This window comes from Solanum lycopersicum, chromosome 6, assembly GCF_036512215.1.
Source record: "Solanum lycopersicum chromosome 6, SLM_r2.1".
NCBI classification, from domain to species: domain Eukaryota; kingdom Viridiplantae; phylum Streptophyta; class Magnoliopsida; order Solanales; family Solanaceae; genus Solanum; species Solanum lycopersicum.
The window spans coordinates 6,700,480-6,719,566 of record NC_090805.1 but is presented as its reverse complement, the minus strand read 5'-3'; the positions used below and the strand labels follow the sequence as shown (position 1 = coordinate 6,719,566).

General features: G+C 33.3%; 1 long non-coding RNA gene across 1 annotated transcript; it reads right to left on the bottom strand.

The window, feature by feature from the left end:
• Positions 1–10,716: 10,716 nt before the first annotated feature.
• Positions 10,717–13,861, bottom strand: LOC112941627 (uncharacterized). Its single transcript, XR_003247047.2, has 3 exons — positions 13,573–13,861; positions 12,719–12,829; positions 10,717–11,077 (listed from the first exon to the last, which is right to left on the bottom strand). It is a non-coding gene; the product is annotated as an uncharacterized lncRNA (long non-coding RNA).
• Positions 13,862–19,087: the final 5,226 nt, after the last annotated feature.

Genomic DNA, 19,087 nt, shown 5'->3' with positions numbered 1-19,087 from the left:
CAAAATGTAGATGTACATATACGCCCATACAATGCATCATAAGGGGCCATTTGAATACAAGAATGGTAGTTAGTATTGTAGGCGAACTCTATGAGTGGTAGGTTCATTCTAACATCCCTTATATTGATCAGACAAGATCCAACATGTCCTCTAAGGTATGAATGGTATACTCAGCCTTACCATTCTATCTACGAATGAAATGATGCGCTAACATATTACCTAAGTACCAAGACCTTATGAAAATGGCTTCTACAAATTAAAGGTAAACTGAGGACCTCTATATGAGATGATAGACAAAGGAACCCCATGAAACCTTTATATCTCATCAATTTGAAGCTTGGTTCTCTGCCAAATCTGTAGTCTTAATAGCAAAAAATGATTGGACTTAGTAACTCTATCTACTATCAGTGAAATGGAGTCATACTGTCTGCGAATGCAAAGTAGCTGTAATGAAATCTGGTTTATCACTTCCCGCTTCCATGTAGGAATCTTGATCTCTTGAGTCATACCTCTTGATTTCTCATGTTTTACCTTAACCTACTGACAATTAGGGCACTTAGCCACAAAATCTACTATATCCCTTTTCATGCCATCCATCAAAATGCTTCCTATATATCACGATACATCTCAGTAGCACCTGGATGCACAAAATACCTGGAGTTATGGGCTTCTATAATGATCTGCTTTCTCAACTCACCCATCTTAGTAAGACGTAAATTACCTTGGTGAAAAATCACACCATCTACCTGTTTGGAGAAAACCTCAACCTTTTATTGATGAGTTTCCCCTTTAATTGAAGCCACATAGGATCACTATCTTGTTTTTCCTTAACCTCAACTATCAATGAACATTTTAATCCATTATGAATTGTCACACTATCATCTGATATGTTCCACCTCCTATTGCGAAGATTCATCTCCTTCTAGGTAAACCCATACTAAAGGCTCTTGTGCTTAGTGAACACATCTACTTGAACACCATACAAGTAATGCCTTCAAATTTTAGGGCAAATACTATGGATGCAAACTCGAGGTTGTAAGTTTGGTAATTCTTCTCATGTACCTTAAGCTGTATAAAAGCATAAGGTATAACCTTACTCTGCTGCATAAACACACAACCAAGGCCGACTCTGGATGCATCACAACGGATCACATAATTGTCTGAACTCTCAAGTAGAGTCAAAGCACTCATCGGACCATTGAAAAAGAACATTTTTATAAGTCAACTTACTCAATGGAGAATCTATGGGTGAAAATCCTTCCATAAACCTTCTATAGTAAGTAGCCAAATCCAAGAAACTTTTGATATTTGTTGGAGAGGTGGGTGGGTCAGGTCCATTGCTTCACTGCCTGTATTCTCTGGGAATCCACTCAAATCCATTCTCTAGAAACGATATGACCAAGAAAGACAACTTATGGCAACCAAAACTCACACTTGCTAAACTTAGCGAATAGCTAGTGATCTCTGAGAGTTTGTAGGGCAACCCTCAAATAAGGCGCATGTTCTTATTCATTCCTAAAGTAAATGAGTATATCATTAGTAAAGATAATAGCGAAAGAGTCCAAGTACTGCTTTTTTAAAAATTGTATAACGTTATCAAAGAAACTCCATCCGTACTAAGAGCCAATGGTCGTTAATTAGTATAAACGCCAACTAAATGAGTTGTGTCGAATCCCACATGGAGTGGTACGTATTTAAGTCTCAATTAGGAAGTATGAACATGCTCAAGTCAGTTATAGAAATAAACATATCAAATAAAAACATCATTCAAATTAAAGGGTGAATGTCAAATGGGGGTTATGGTTTAAACAATCAACTATAAACAATAATTACAATAACACAAAATAACAATAATTAGATGCGTTCTTGAGATGTGATTGATTATAGGCTAATATAGACGAATGCATAATTTCAACTATTAGTAAATTGCTAGATATTAGTGAGTATGATGGGCTATAGGGGAGGTAAACATTCTCTCGAACAATTTACCTCGAATCAAGTGATTTCTCTCCAACATCAACAAACATGCAACATAAGAACTACCCTCACCTTAAACTATTCACTCTCTCGAGATAAATGTGTTGGATTGGGTTTAAGATTCACTCTCTCAAGATGAACCCAGGTCAACCCTATACCCACAAACCATCAATCAATAATTTTAGTTCTTAAACCTCTCTCTCGATCAAGCCAAGAACACGAACATCTTCAAAGCTTAAAAAAACTTGAGAAAATTATCTCCCAGTTGAAAACTCAAAATAAGATTAAAAAGAAATGATCTATAGTAAACTAAATGTTTAATAATGCATTTATAGTCGTCAAAATATGTTGTGAAGAGTTACTCAACAAAGTACGTCGGGCTGGTCGAACCACTTGGTGAGCCACCTACGGTCTATTCCATCCCCCTTTTGCCTTGGAACTCAACATCCTCTAGGTTTATAACTTTGGGCGATCTATCTTGGCTTCGCGAAATCCCTCGGTGATCTGCCGACAACTCCCTTCCATTGCCAACTTTGTTATTTTCTTAAGGGCTTGGTACACTTGAACTTGAGGTGGTAAATAGCCATTTTGTTATTCGCCAAGTGAACTGTGCGATCACTAGTCTATCTTTCTTCCTCCTTTCAGCTTGTTCCTTTTTGCTTGTTAGTGTCCTTGCTTTGTTCCTCAATCCACAAACCTGAAAATCAAGGTTTTCCATCAGTTGTTGCCACAAATTATGCATTTGAGGACACTAGTTCTATATATACAAAGCCCTAAATGAGTCCGTATCACGGACTCATAAACACCCCAAAACTTAAACTTTTGCTTCCTCAAGTAATATTCAAGTTCAGCAGTTCAAAAATGATATATTAAATATTGCTACAAAATACATAATCATGAATCACTACAACATTTTATGTCTACAATCACCCTAGAAAAGTGTGGCCTTTGATAAAAGGCCACATTTTTTTACTTTAAGCCACACTTTTTCAGGGGTGGCTGAAAGCCCCGTAACCTTAGAGTTTAGGAAAAAAGGCCACGCTTTTGCAGCTACGCTTTAAAGTGTTGCCTTATCAGCTACACTTTTAAGTGTAGGCTTAAAGGCAAAAAGACCACGCTTTTCAGCTACGCTTAAAAGTGTGGCCTTAGCAACGACATTTTCACTTATAGCCTAATATGCAAAAAGGCCACACTTTGCAGCTACGTTTAAAAGTGTTGCCTTACCAGCTACACTTTTAAGCATGGCCTGTGCTACCATATTTCCCACAATTATGAAGTGTTGCCTTTTATATCTAATATTTACAACACTTTGAAGTGTAATCTTTGCCCATATGCATACAGAATTAATATTCCACAATTTCTAATTAAAATACACAATATTGTTTTGCAATAAATAATCTCAATCATTAAATTAGCTAAAAAGTAATTCAAATTTATAGATTTTCCATAAACTTCCAAACATAATATGTGTTGTGTACATGCACATACTTATAAAGCAAATTCTAAATGTGTACACAATAGCTCAAAAAGTACTCTTACAATAGTTCAATATATTCCACCAATGAATATATTTCACAAATCAAATATAATGTATTCAAACTTTTACAATAGTTCAGAATCTTTTCATCATCCATTTCAAATTTGTTCATCTCCATTTTCCTACACAAATCAGATTGCGATGGTTATAGAATAGGCAAGTTCCATATTGCAACATTTATTTAAGAGGCAAGAAGTCCAGATTGCAGTAGTTTATATCATCATTCTTGGTGAGTCAAAGTACGTATATATCCAATAATGAGTATTTTAAGTAGTGCTCAAAGAATCAAAAGTATATATAACTATTAATTAATGGAACAAAAACAACATTCTTGGAACTTGGAAGTCAATAGAAGATTGGACTCATTTTTATGATTAAAAATATGTAAGTAGAACAAAGGTGTACGAATATTGTTCATGGATTCCTATTATCTCAAAAACTTAGTGGAATAGCATTAACCAAATAAATGGAAAAATCTCTAATTTCCTAGTTCGTCCATTCTATAACACATACCATAAAGAAAAACAAATAGTCATGTAGCCTTAAGAATCCAAATCTTCTCAATGAGAAGACAAATGAAGAAGCAATTTGCTTATGCTTTGGCATTTTTCTTGATTGTTGCAGTTTATAGAACAAAAATAATTGTTTCTTTAAAGAAGGGGAAGGACCATAAAAAAAAGAGAGAAAAAACATCGATAGTGATGTTGGATTGAAGAAGAAAATTGCTTGAAGAAACACACAGTAACACTTTTTTTTGTTAAGAGATAATAGTAACTTACTACTAGTTAGTCATGTTAGTGGTGGGGGAGGCCATAACTAAGTTTAAAATTTTTGTGTTTGTTTGTTTCCAAATGGGGTTTGATCTCAAGTGGTCTTAAAGAAATGTGTTTGTTATTGTACTAACAAGGTGGGCCTTTCATATGCATGTCTCATTATACAATATTATATAATCATTTCCATTGTTCCACCAAACTCACTCTTATTAAATTTCATATTAATAATTAAAAATCTAGGATTTTAGCTTACAAGCTATAGACTATCATTTTATTTAATCATTACTTATCTTTTAGTTGCAATAATCAAAATAAATCCAGTATAAGTATATAGTTCAAATCAAATATAACGGTTGTTACGTACATTAAGACATAGATCTCCTATTGTATAACTAACATACTCAATAGTCAACACATATATCTGTAGATTGCAGATGGAAGTTACAGAAAAAAAATCTGCAGATTGCATCTGGAAGTTACAGAAGTAATAAATCTGCAAATTGATTCCAGATTCCAGATTGCATTTGGTAAACACTGAAGGCTCATCTGTCGAATAGAGTAGTAGAGAAATATCATTTTGAATCTTAACAGCTAACACCCAGAACATGATTAAAACTGAAAACAAAATCTCACATAGCAAAAACCAGACTCCAATCATACCAAACGAGTAACTAACAACAACTAAGAAGAGAAAACTTTTAAGCATTTAAAGTGTTTCGCCGATATTCAACAACATTCAAAACCATATTGAGATCTCTTTTTCTTGATAGCAGTCTACTAATCACATACCTTTGCAACTCAAATTTTGAAAAGGTCTCTTATTCTGCTTCTACGCCATTTTCATATTAATGCAGGATCCGTGTCAGACTAGAGTATATATACAACATCAAATATGATTGCTGGTGGAAAAATAACTAAGTAGAAGGAAAATGTTATGTACAACGTCTCAAGGATATTAAAATAAAATTATAGCCCTCCAAACAATATATAACAGTTAAACCTGAATTATATTCATCATTAATTCACTTTAAAAAACATACTATTTTTTATCTGTATCCATAAAGTAAAATACACAACACCAATCTCCTAAAATATTATAAAGCACATAAACCTATTCTATATTCTATTTATAAAAAAAAAAATATCTTACAGACTTATACTGCCAAATAGTGTTTCTCTTCTGCTAAAAAAAGGTTAGTTTTGTTGGCAGATTGCAATGAAATAATATTATCAATAGCTAAAGTACCAAATCAGAATTATGATAAGAAAAAAGATGCATTTCTTAATAGAAAAAGTTTTCCTTATCTTAGGGGGATGTGGCTGTGTTGTTGAGGCATGGGAGTAAAAACATGAAGATTCTAGGTGAAAACAAGGTGATATCAATCGGGCGATCTAACTCTCAAATGGTGATCAATAGTATTATCCAAAATAAGACCTCTAGCATTTTTTCACCAACTCGGATTCTCTTTCCATAATCTCTTTCTTTACAAATAGTTGCACGACAATTTTACCACAATATAATAGCTAGAATGATGTTATTCGACAATATAAAAGGGTGCAACAAGTTATCAGAAAGAAGAGAAAGTAGTTTAGCGGCAAGAATTGTCTGTGAGTCTGAGCATTAGAAGAGGAATAATCTTATTCATTAGCTCTGCCAATTTTAACTTTCTGGCGTCCTATTATGATCTCTTTGACTGGAAAATAAAAAATGCAAATGCTGTGAAACAAACTTTAGCAAAGAGGGTACATACACTTCATCACAAAGCAACTTCATTCAATGTGTCTCAAAAATTTCACTTTTGAACATTAACCACAAAATCTAGCTGAAACAGCCGTCTATGTTGCAAAACAACAAGTTCATCTTCTTCAGTTTTAGGCCGAGCATGTTGCACCCCTGCAGGAACTAAAGGGATACCTAAAGACATGAGTACGCAATTAGGAGACCAACTATCATTCTTTAGCTCGAAAAAGAGCTTATGCTAAGTTTAAATCACAAAATAGGAAGGGACCACCAGCATGTAAAGAGGACCACTTAGATAAAAATATCTTCCTTCCAAAATATCTATTGTCTAGGATGTTACGTGATTCTAGCACTAGTAATCCTTTGATGGTATACGGAAGGAGAGGCAAGAGGAAGAGTCACCATATGGAAGCACCTATTGTTGGCGAGCAGAACAATGAAATGAATGATGAAGAAACAAGAAATAATTGTAAGAGAGTACCAGTTCCTGAGGAACTTGTATATGCTGGTTATGGCTCTACTTTTTCTAGGAGAAAATTCATGAGATCGTCCATTTGGATGATGTTAACCTTGAATCCCTTTTTGTGGAAATGACTGAGGACCTGAAAAATCTACAAGATTATATAGATCATAATATTCTTTTATAAAAGACGAAGTATCAAGATATATTTCAATGCGTTATTAAGTTCACTTGAAAGATACCTAAAACTAATGGACCTGTCAGGATCAGCTTCCGGCATCTTATAGGAATCCGACATCCGTTTTGTCTTTTTCAATTAGAGTTGTCTACCATAGACATACTAATCAACATACTTAAGCAAAGCAGCCATCCTTGTAAGCTAGTATCTTCGGAGTGCTTTATCCAAGTTCGCCCATTTATAATCTCCATCAGGATTGCAGAAACAATGTATAAAGTTGCATTACGTTCCACAAGATCATGACTGTCACCACATGTGTGTAATTCATGTTAAAAGATAGGAAGTACAGGAGATCTTAATATAAGAATCACGTAAACATAAAGATGTTCATTAAATAACTTATTCCCTAAAAGTACTGCTGAAAAAATAGAGAGTAACAAAGTCATCGACAAAGAACTCAAGCGAGAGTAGTGAGATTCAAGTTGTACCTTAAGCTTAGATTTCATGAATTCCCCACAGATGGAAACTTTCAATTTGGTTACACTAACAAACTTGCATGCGACTATTTAATTTCCATAAAGACTATGTAGGTATAATGAATTAAATCTCATACATGAAAATCCGCATTCGGGCATTTAGTACTGGAAAAACCACTCTTTTCAAGATATAAATAAATAACTGTCAAAGTTGCTAAACATAAAGTAGGAAACATAGTTATAGTGAAGCTTTTTTAGTAGAAGCAAATTAGTATTTAGGCAAGTAACTAAGCTCCAAAATATCCCTTTATGTAAGTTATGCAAATAAGTATATACTCTCCTAGATAATTGTAATACAATTTTAGAGGTATAATTTAAGATTCAAAAAGTAACACTAAAACCACTTCCATCAACTTCAAACAATTGTAAGCTGCACGCTGAGAACAATAATCTGAAAAACACAAATTAATTTATGCATTCAAAGAAGCACATGATATGTTTTATTTTCTACTCTATTATGTAGATATATTCAAAATATGGAACTAAACTGGAATAGTTTGTTTGACCATTTGTCTCCACTGACCAAATGTGCATTTTCTTTGCATTATGATCATTGTCAAATACATAGACTATGAATTAAGTGAAAATGATAGTATATATGAAGTATCAAATATAGAAACTGAATTAGAAAATGAAGAAATAAATATTGATCTAGATAATGATGAAGAAATCTAATGTCTGAGAATGACATAAAAATAATATCCAAAGAAGACTATCAAAATGAAGAATTATCAGAACAAAAAATTATATTTGATAATAAGTCTTCGAACAAATAATAGGAAAAGAATTAGATTTAAGTGTTGAAACAGTACTTGAAATACCTACCTTAAGAAATTGATTCAAAAGACAAAAAGACGAACACTATGTAGTTATCCAAAAAGAACAAATCATAGATTGTAAATATACAAAAGAAAAGGCACAAATACCCATACTAAATAAGAGGATAATAAATAAAGAAATACAAGATATAAAAGCTAAAACACCCATAAAATACGGACATTTAGGTGGAACAGAAATATTGATAAAAACTTGTTTTAGAGAAGGAATAGATACACCTATTGAAATATATTTAGCAGATGACATAATTATATACCCTATAGGAAAAGGCGTAATTAGTGCAGTAAAAGAAAACTTAATATACCAAAAATTTAAATTTATAATCAGTGCCAACTACTCAATAGCATTAACAGATAGAAATATAGACAACAATGATTATAGCTATAATAGACAACAATGATTATAGCTATAAAGAAATTGACATAGAAGAAGATTTAGAAATTGTAAAAGAAAGATTGAGTACTTCAAATGTACCAAATACATTAACTAGAATTACCTCATCAAGAATGAGCACATCTAAAAGGAACTATGAAATCCCACAAAATTTATTAAATACAGAAGAAATAACACCATACACTATTTTATAACAAGAATAATAGATCAAATAAGATATAAAATTTTAATAAACAAAGGACAAGAAGAAAATTATATAACAAGAGAATTAGTATTAGAAACAGAAATTATAAAAACAGGACAATTATGCCCTGGATTACCTAGTGAGATAGTAACCACAAACGAAGAAATAACAGAGAAAGAAATAATTATAGGAGGAATACTATTAGTAATACCATTTAAAATCTACCAAGGAAGCCAGAATATTACCCTATGAATAAAATGGTTAGAAAAAGTTAAATCATATAACATAGAGAATGAACAATTAACAATAAATTACCAAAATAAGAAAATAATTATCAAAAGAACAAAATGAATAATGAAAATATATATACTTGCAAAAATTATTGTAGAAGGATACCACAACAAATATTATACCCCCATGATAGATACAGGAGCAGAAGCAAATATATGTAAATATAATTATTTGCCGAAAGATAAATGGAAAAAATTAAAAACACCTATGGTAGTAACAAGATTTAATAATGAAGGTAGTATGATTACATATAAAGCAAAAAATATAAAAATACAAATATGGGATAAATACTAACAATAGAAGAAATGTACAATTTTGAATTTACAACAAAAGATATGTTATTAGGAATGCCATTTTTAGAAAAATTTTACTCACATATTATAACAAAAACACATTGGTGGTTTACTACACCATGCAGAAATAAAATAAGAGCAAAAAGAGTAAATAACAAGCAACGTGAACCCACAGAATGGATAAAAGGAAGTGAAAAAATAAACCAAGAAATGAAAAATATAAGTAAAAATCAAATAACACAATTAGAAATTATTATATTTACAATAGATAAAGTTAAAAAAATTAACGAGCAACTAGAATTATTATATAGTGAAAATCCATTACAAGGATGGGAAAAACATAAGATGAAGGTAAAAATTGAATTAGTAGATGAAAATAGTATAATAACACAAAAACCATTAAAATATAATATTAATGATTTAGAAGAATTCAAAATGTATATAGATGAACTATTGAAGAATAATTATATGCAGGAAAGCAATAGTAAACATACAAGTCCAGCATTTATAGTTAATAAACATAGAGAACAAAAACAACGTAAAAGTAGAATGGTCATATATTATCGCAACTTAAATGATAAAACTAAAACATATAATTACCCAATACCAAATAAGATACTAAAAAAAAGACAGATACAAGGATATAACTATTTCAGTAAATTCGATTGTAAATCAGTATTTTATCACTTGAAACTAGAAGAAGAATCTAAACAGCTAACAACATTTACTGTACCACAAGGATTTTATGAATGAAATGTTCTACCATTTGGATATAAAAATGCACTAGGAAGATACCAATATTTTATGGACAAATAGTTTAATCAATTAGAAAATTTTATTGTCTATATAGATGATATATTATTATACTAAAAAACACAAGATGAAAATATCAGATTATTAGAAAAATTTATACACATAATTAGATATTTTGGTATAAGCCTAAGTAAAAAGAAAGCAGAAATTATGAAACCTCAGATAGAATTTCTAGGAATACAAATAGATAAAAATGGGATAAAGATGCAAACCCACATAGTACAGAAAATAATTACCCTTGATTTTAGGATTAGTAAACCAAGTAAGAGAATACATACCAAAACAGTAGAACATTTCAAACCATTACACAAAAAAATTTAGAAAGATGTCGAGTATTATTTTGACAATAAAGATAAAGAACATATAAGACATATTAAAAACTTATGTAAAAAACTACCAAAACTATATTTTCCCAATGAAAACAAATTATTTACTTATATTGTTGAAACAGATTCGAGTAATCACAGTTATGGAAGAGTTTTAAAATATAAATATGACAAAGAAAAAATAGAACACCATTACAAATATCACTTAGGATCCTATACAGAAGCACAATTAAAATGGGAAATAAATAGAAAAGAACTATTTGGATTATATAAATGTTTATTAGCTTTTGAGCCATATATTGTTTATAACAAATTTGTTGTAAGAACAGATAATATGCAAGTAAAATGGTGGATAACATGAAAAATACCAGACTCAGTGACAACAAAGGAAATAAGAAGGCTTGTATTAAATATACAAAATTTTACATTTACAATTGAGGTAATAAAAACTTACGAAAATGTTATTGCAGACTACCTATCAAGACAAAGGAACCCAAACTGAGCCAGAAAAAGATACAATGGAAGAAATACTCAAAGGCATTACTACACTTTCTTCAAAAGTGGACAATATGGATAAAGAGTTACAAAAGATGAAAAATATAAGTCAGCAGCTTGACTATAAAAATGCAGAGCTATGTCGATCATAAGACGGAAATATTCCAGAGCTACAAGGAGACGTTTGGAAACTCCATAAAATCCATGACAATGTTTGTTTAAATGCAGCTACAGCCAGCACATCTACAACAAAAGGAGTCAGTGGAATAAGATATACGAATTCAAATATGAAAATTTTTTTCGATAAACCATTTATTCTGAAAAACCAAAAAGACCCATTATTCATACCACCGCAAACAACTACTTACTCGGAAAGTTTAAACCAAGATAAAAAAGCCTACAACCACATAACCTGCTCATATATTGAGAACCTTTATAAAATCCAAAATTATTTAAACTCAACACCAAGATCTCCAACTTCCAAAGACCCTCATACTGATTTTATAACCCAAAATCTACAAGGATATAATAAGTTAATAGCACAACCAGGCACCAATGCAAATCTAGTAAAAACGTCTTATTGTTATGGATTACTCAACACATTTTATACCCAAACAGGAGATGAAATATCGACCATACCGGAGCTATACAAAGCCTTTATGAACTATAAAAGAATTACTAAAGGAACATTATTTTATATAAAGTTTTATTTAGCACCAGCAGAGATATTATTTGATGAGATAAAGCCAATTATACAAGTTATAAAGATTGGTTTGACCAGAGATATGATAATTCCGGAAGATATCGGGACATATCAAGAAATACAAAGAATTGAGATACAAGAATTATACGCCAACAAAAGAGTTATTGGAATCACAACTATTCTAAATCAACTAACCAATAATTATTTAAACGGAATTCTGTAGGAGCTATTATGTACAGGAGCAAGTCATGATATATTCAAATTCTAGGGAAATTAGAGAACAAGATATGGAGGAGATAGGCCAATGGATACTCAGTTTACTCAAGCCGGAGCAAAAACCAACAACAAGAGCATTAAGGAAAGAGTTTATTTCGGAAGAATTATTAACCAGATATTGTAAAATTATTCGACAAAAATACCCCGACCATATATGTTTAAAATGCTAGGGAGAAGATAATGTCATACCAGATGTCCAAATCGAATGAACATACGTGGAAAGCAGAAAAAGACGAACATAGAGACGTGGACAGCTGCAACAAAGAAGATAAGGAGAAGAAAAGAAAGAAAGAAAAAAAATCGTAAAATGAATAGTAAGAGTCATTCATGAACAGAAAAGGTCGTTCATGAAAGGTCATATGTGAATAGTAGGAGTCATGTGTAAATAGTAAGAGTCATCATGTAAAAATTTTTTGTTTTCTAGTGTCGGCCGAAATAAAAAAGGCCATGTGTAAAGTAGTGTCGGCCACTTGGCCAAAGCAGTAAGTTTTTTTTTTTTGCATAAAAGGAGGGCTATCCCTCATAATAAAATAAGCCTTTTCCAATCAACTCTCTCTTCTTTTGAATTCTGCTTCCACCCCCAAAAGTTCATCCGAATCCCTAAAATTGCAAGATTCTCTTTGCTTGTTTTAGAATTGATTTCCATACTAGAATTGGGCTGGTCAATCCCTTCGGATTATCTTTTGTAACCAAAATATTGTAGTAAACTTCTGACTTCTTTCATATCTTCCTCAATTTTATTTCACGTGACACAATGTCTATTGAACAAACATCCATTAACCTTCAATTTAACCCCATAAATAAACAACTACAACTAAAGTAAATACATTGTACACAACCCACATAAGTCAAACTTTATAAAAAGAAGAAGATGTGGAATTACATTTGGCGCCAATTATGTGTACCTGGATTTGTTTCTCCTTTTATTCCTCAGCTTCTAATCTCATTCATTCTTCTTCTTTTACCGCTTGAGCTTCCTTTCGAGTCACTGCTTTTAGAAAGAGTCTCTCAGTTTCCTATAGTACAAATTTTTGGATAAATATTTCAATATTAGCTTGCTCGTCATACATAGTCATGGAAAATCTAAAGGAAAACAAAATGAAGAAGAAATCTTTTAAAACTCAGTTACCCTACCACTCGACAATACCTTGCAACCATAAATTGATAACAAGATTAAACTATATGTTATATAATGAAATCAGAATTCCGAAAAAACATGAAGATTATTTAGATCTATAATTGCAACTAACACTTAAAAACTCATAAAATTGAAATGTTATCATCTGAACGAGAAGAAGGTTAGCATATATGAGTCGAGTGACCGAATCTATCTCAGTCACCACAACCCATATCTGCTTCAATAGACTCCCCAAATCCTCAAAATGATGTTGGAAATCTTCGATCCATTTCTACATTTTCCCAAAAAAAGGTGTAGAAGAAGTAGAATCTCACCATCCTTCATCAAAAAGAGAGAAATGCACAGTGACCAATTCATTGTCCCACTCATATATTAAGCTCATAAAAGCCTAATTACCAAACATTCTATCTTAATAAAACCACATTAATTCCATAAATAAAGGAAAATTGACAACTATTCTACAATTTCCAAGCACATTAGATAACCTATTTCTAGTTCCCAGTTCAAATTTTAAATTCATTTCATAAAAACACCCTAACAAACTTCAAATAAAATAAAAAATCAAAAACCCCATGAATCAAAAATTAGATAAGATCTGAAAAGGGTTTGCAACAATGATACCTTTGCATATAGGGAATCGTTTAGAGAAGCCGATGAGAAAATTATGAACAAAATATTCAAAGAAACGCTTTTACGAGACACTGATTTGGGAAGACGAGAAATCCAACGAGAAGCCTTGTGATTTCGACAGCTTCTTAGTGTGGCAAAGAGACGCTCTTATAAAACTCTAGAGATGCTATGTATGACGAGGAAGAATAACAACGATACCTGCATATTAGTTTTTTTCATTTGGGGAAAACAACATGTTTTATGAGTGTTGTTTTTGTTGGTCCATCAGAAATTTTAGAAAGATAAATATTTAGGAGGGAATATAATAATTTAGTGAAAAAATTGGAATTTTTTTAGGAAACAAATAAGATGACACCTATAAAGTGTTGTTTTTAGAACTATTAAAATACCATGCTTAAAAGTGTAGTCATATTTGTAAATAAGTGTTGTCAATTATATCATAATTTGACAACATGCATAAAGTGTAGCCTTTACTATTAAAGAATACATTTTATAAGTGTTGCCAATATTATTTTTGCCAAAAGCTAAAAACTAAAGCTACACTTCAAAAATGTACCCAAAAATATTTTTGGCAATACTTTATAAGTGTTGTCTAGATTTAGTGTGGCCTTAGGACAATAAGACACAACTTTCTCATTCAAACTTCAATTGTGCAATCAGAGATTAAAGTTGTGACTCACCATTATCAAGGATTCTCAAGTTCACAATGCTTGCTTCAAATGAAAGTTTAAGCTCAACAAAGGTACTCAAATACCCTCACAACAAAGATGATTCCCTATTCACACACAATTATTCAATAATTTATAGCTCCTAGATCACATACAACTCTAACACTCACAAATATGCACACATATATGACTTCACCATAGGCTTTCTTTTATTTTCCAATCAACATTTGTTTCAGCTCACTCATGATAAAAAAAGGTCTTTTCAATGCTTGTAATGGGGATGAGTGTAAATATATGGCATTAAGTCTCAATGGCTACTATCCTTATGAAATGTGGAATGAACATCACTTCCCTTCCTTTTCTTCGAGATTTTCACTCATGCTCAAAATTGAACACATTATTCACTTCCAATGGAAACCGAACACCCCATTTCTTTTGCAACTTTATTTAACAACTTTTTCGTTTTTTTCATTTTGTTTTCTTTCTCTCTTTTTTTTTGTATGGAGGGGTTCCATGTAATTTTTTTTCCAAAACAATGGTTCAAAGCGGATTTCTTCACATTTCTTGATTTACGTTCTATTTTCACCACACCCCAACTTATGCTTTTGGCCTAAGTCGACTATTCAAACAAACCACAAGTTCATGAGGATTATGGGTGAATGGATAAAGAGGGGGTATCAATTACTCAAGTTAAAGGGGTTCAAGCAAAGTTCATAATCTCACAAGGTTGTCCACAAAAGAGGTATATTGTTAATCTATTTCACTCTTCAAAATCGTTGCCTAAGATAATTTCAAGAGACTGAATCATGTAGTCAATCGACCAAGGGGGAAAATTCTAACTGTCACCACAATAGGTTCACAGTAAGCTCATCACATTAGGCATTGTAATCAGTACAATGAGGCTCCACACTTTCGCTAGTGTGCAGTGTTCATCAAAAGGGGCTCATTTAATAATCGGCTAGTCACAATGAGATGCAAAAAGTTTGCATATTGTCTATGCAACTTCATTTGGCCTCATCGTAGTCGTGCATTCATTTTTATTCGTTTAAGGGTACTATATAAGTCATCGGTATTAATCATAACCGATACTCAGACTTGCATAAGAACACCCACATTAACCCCAGACACATGGCAAAAAATATATAAAAGGGTCAAAAACCATTTATATTCATCATAAGGAGCCACAAGCTCAAACATCCACAAAACAATATCACCACACAATTAAAAGCACAAAAACCCAATAGTATATACAAAATATAGTCACAAGAGGTAGGTATGGAAATACCATACCCCACCACATATAAAAGATATTTTCCTCAAATGCAACAAAAATAAAAGAGTCAATAGAAACAACAGAGAGGGAGGCAAAAAAAAGTCCTATCTACATAATTGATCTATTTGTCGGGGCATCAATTCCTTGGATAACATAAGAAGCATTGGATCCACTAGGGCCTACCATGGACATCTCTCTCAGCGATGTCTGAATGAAAGAATTTAAGATTTTCTTTTCTAAATCTTGTAGGTCTCCATATATGGTCTCCTCTTGCACTATAATTCCTCTTCATCTATCTCTACCTTTGACTCATTAGCTACCACATCATCTATAGGAACATATTCAGTGGTGGCCAGAGGCATCTCAAAAGAGCTGAGGTATTAACATCACCAAGTTCCTCAAAGAGTGAAGTGAAGTCCGTGGACTTAAATTAGACTACATCCTTTCTCAAATTTGCAACCTCGGCTTTCAAATTGTCACCTTTGAAGTAGCCCCCTATCGACTCTCACAAGTCTCTACACTCGCTGTGAGAGTGTCAATAGATGTACGGAGAGGTGTCAACCTAGCTAGGATATACCTCTAAATCATTCAAGGTACCTCAACCTCCAAATAGGTGGGCCACACATCGACAAAATAGGAAAAGTGCTCCATCTTAAGGATCATTACAGAGTAATCCTGGTAGGCTACGAAGCAGTAGATGAACCAGGAACCATGGAAGAAGTGGAAGCGGGAGTACGTGAAGGCCCGAAGACTAAAGTAGGCAAAGATTCCTCTGCAAGTATCGACTAAACATCAACCTAGAGGAATGCATCCACCAAAGCTTTTTTTATGATGTCTGCCTTATCTTGAGTTTACTTGAACTCTATGCGCCATATGTTTATGGAGTATGTGGGGGTGACCTCCATGTCCCTCTTATCTTCATGAGGAAGTCCATCACACTAATGTAACTATTTAATTAGGATTGAGAAGGGAAGGGACGTCTGGTGCTTCTTGGTCATATTGCTACATAATAAATTTCTAGTTGAGCATCAATCTGGCTATGAGAGATTTGATACGGCCGCCTTTGGGTGGAGAAAGATGGGATCATTTTGGAATGGGAATGATACAATTGCTGATGAATCCAAACTAATACCGAGCGAAAATATCCATGCCCTTCATTTTGATGGGAGCTCCTTCATCAATCCACCTCGGGGTACTGCCACAAATGAGGGGTGCAAGCCATCCCTTTAAGTAATTTATGGGCTACGTTGTATCCAAGACCTCATGCGCGTCCTACCAACTGATAGCCCTATCAAGTACAATATTTATCTCATTGATAATGCACCCAACTTCTTTCCCCTGAACCATGACTGTCGTCACCTGTCTGAAGGCACTGTCCTTTTTTCCTCTTTGGTACCAAGTCATTGTATACTGAGGAAAACTCTCAAACCCATATAGGAATGTATGGGCCTCGAGGCATGGTAGATTTATTGAATCTAAGGAGCAGGAGAGTGTTCAACACATCAGGATACCTGCCCATAGGCTCTATGTCGATAGCATCTTTTCTTGAAGAATCATCCTCAAACCCTCGTCCTTTATCCTATTGAGTAGACGAGGAGGGGAACCTTGAAATAGTGGTGTTGGAACCACAGTTTGTGCCAGAGATGGCTTTGTATCAGCACTAGGAGGTGTGTCCTCTGGGATCCTAGATGGATCTTGGCAAACTGTGAAACAAATCTCATCTTATAGTGATTGAAAAGGTTTGTTATGCTAAGGCTCAAGGAATGCACCACGTGAATCAAAGGAATCCCCCTCGCTGAAGAAGTTGTGCTCTAGTATCTCAGATGCGAGTGCCTTGCCCTTGCCTTTACCTCTCTTGGGAGGTACCTTTTCCACTTTTTAGAAAAGGTAGCTTCACTTTATTAGTAATAATGCCCCGTGCTCTTTTTGCAGGGGAACATATCCAGGTTGTTTCTATCCATATCAATAAAAATATTGTAGAATGTTAGAAATAGTTCAAGAGAAATTGCAGTAATTACGTTGCAGATAGACTTGCCAAACTGATCGACGAGTCACCAAATCATTTTGCGAGTAAGATCAATCTTAGTGAAAGCATTGGCGCAAAAAAGTTTCTAGAATAAAGGTATTTTGACAATGAGAAGGTTTTTTTTGATGAATTGTCGACAATATTCAGCAAGCTCAGCCTGGCCCACCGAAAATGACAACATGTTTTAGGGGTTGGGGGTGCATAAATGGCAATCAAAGGAGACTTTTAGAGAGTCGCTGAGTGAACTCGGCGAGCTCAAGCTTCTTGCCAAAATGTACATAATCAAAATCAACCAAAACATGAAATTAAAAGGAAAACTTTAAGGATTTCGACAAACCACCGAGTGCTTCGCGAGTTGGCCAAACTACTCAACATGCCTATTTTCAACCCCAACTGCAAAACAAAACCGGAAACTCTCGAAAAAGAATAAAAATACAAACAAACTTAATTATGCTCATACCCATGCCATCTCAAAATTCCCCCAATTAGTCCGAAATTTCCCATTTGGTGACTTTATCCCTTAAGAATGGCGTCAAATACCCCATCATCGAATAAAACACGCCATTTAGCACAGTCAAAGTTAGTCAAACTTCACCTAAATAGACTCAACAACAATTCAACACGAACCACAAGTTTAAAATCAATATTAAAGCAAGAAATTTAGAAAATCAACAATTTTGGAAATCAAGGAACAATATCAAAATTAAAATCCCGCAAATTAAATAACTGAACACGATTTCAATAAGGTGAAACACACATCAATAAGAATTAAACAATTGAAAATAAGGTCAACCACTATTTATGAGTTTGGGTTAGTTGACTTCACCAAACGTATCGGCGGCACGCTGAGTGATTACTTACCTTATCAATTTTTACTTGACCTCAATTTAATTTGGGGGTCCAAACGACATCTCAATTTAAGTTGGTTGACCTGTTTGGAGAGTCACTGACTCGTTATGGGCCTTCCGAGTTGTACAAACTCCATTTTTGTTATTCCTTGAGTCCAAATAGTGTCCCAAGTTGGGCTCAAAGACTAGATTATCAGATCACCAACCTACATATTTCAAACGCATTCCACTTTTCATCTTCAAAATAAACAAACATTGTACCAAAATTCAAATAAAACAATAAAACTAGTGTTGCCATCCAACAAACGCCTTAGTTAATGTCTTCGAACGACACGTACCCACTCAAACTTATTTTTTGATCTTTCATAGTATCACTAGGTAACCCCCCTTGTTGTCTAGGGTTAAGATTTGAAGAAATCTGACCCCTTTGGGTCTCAAACAATTGGATAGATATGGAATATGGAACAATCATCTAATTTAGCATCAAAACCTGCTCTTTTATCTCTTCAACACTGTCGTTCTCTTAGACTTTGTAGAGGATGAGTGATAGTATCTCTTCTATCTATCCATCCTCATAGTCCTTCTGTTTTCTAGGCTTTTGAGAAGGAATATAACTATTTTTCTTTTTGTATAGTACTTCAAATTCCAAAATTTGGTTGGCCAAGAGATCCAGGTGATTCAATAGTGTGGA